The sequence below is a fragment of the Zophobas morio genome, unplaced genomic scaffold (genome assembly GCF_036711695.1).
Source record: "Zophobas morio isolate AGI-343-1 ecotype UQ-CSIRO unplaced genomic scaffold, CSIRO_AGI_Zmor_V1 ptg001164l, whole genome shotgun sequence".
Lineage (NCBI taxonomy): Eukaryota > Metazoa > Arthropoda > Insecta > Coleoptera > Tenebrionidae > Zophobas > Zophobas morio.
This window is the reverse complement of record NW_026973264.1, coordinates 21,758-22,491: the sequence shown is the minus strand read 5'-3', so window position 1 is coordinate 22,491 and position 734 is coordinate 21,758. Positions and strand designations below refer to the sequence as shown.

Below are 734 nucleotides of genomic sequence, written 5' to 3'. Positions count from 1 at the left end.
TTGAAGATGTAGGTTTTAGATTAGCGTTGATAAAAAAGCTACGAAAGCGAGTAGTTAATTTACTATTTTCATGCAAATAGTATTGGGGAAATGTAGTTAGTAAGTGCATATTACTTTATGAGAGGCCAAGTTGTTAAACTGTATATATAAGTGAGTCTGTGGCGCGACTCGGGAGATCTCTTTTTCCATCACTTAATTGTGGGGTGGCCTGTTTCTTGCGTTGAGTAGCATAGCCTGGCTAGTGAAATTAATAAATTATAAAATAGTTTCTGTAACAGATAATCTTTATTATACCTTGGTCACCAGAGTAGATAGTGTTAGTGCACCAAAATAACATGGCAGGGTGTCGAGATTTGTACATAGCACGGGAGGTTGCTCTCATTAAATCTCATGAAGTGAAGGGCCACAGTGCTTGCAACAGTGCCGTTGCCAAACATGATTGCGTCTTTAAAGCTTTTTTGCGAAGTTTGGGTAAACATTCTTTATTTCAGGCGCTCGAGGCTTCAATAGTAGAACTACTTAATTTACTTTACGTTTTAAATATTTATCAATTTTGCTCTTTAAGTATAGGCAACGGGATGGTGCAGAGTTCTCGTACCATCAATTGTATTATTTTTGTCCCTTAAAAGCTTCCTCTGGTTAGTTGATAAAACTTTAAAAAAATGAGGGCTTTCTGTTTTTCACATTATAACTGTCAGAATTTTCCCTTGCGGAGTCAAGGCGAGAATAGCGCA

The 734-nt window shown here is 37.2% G+C and overlaps 1 long non-coding RNA gene across 1 annotated transcript; it reads right to left on the bottom strand.

The window, feature by feature from the left end:
- On the bottom strand, positions 1-395 carry LOC135122373 (uncharacterized). Its single transcript, XR_010279360.1, has 3 exons — positions 295-395; positions 115-238; positions 1-38 (listed from the first exon to the last, which is right to left on the bottom strand). It is a non-coding gene; the product is annotated as an uncharacterized LOC135122373 (long non-coding RNA).
- Between the last annotated feature and the right edge of the window lie 339 nt (positions 396-734).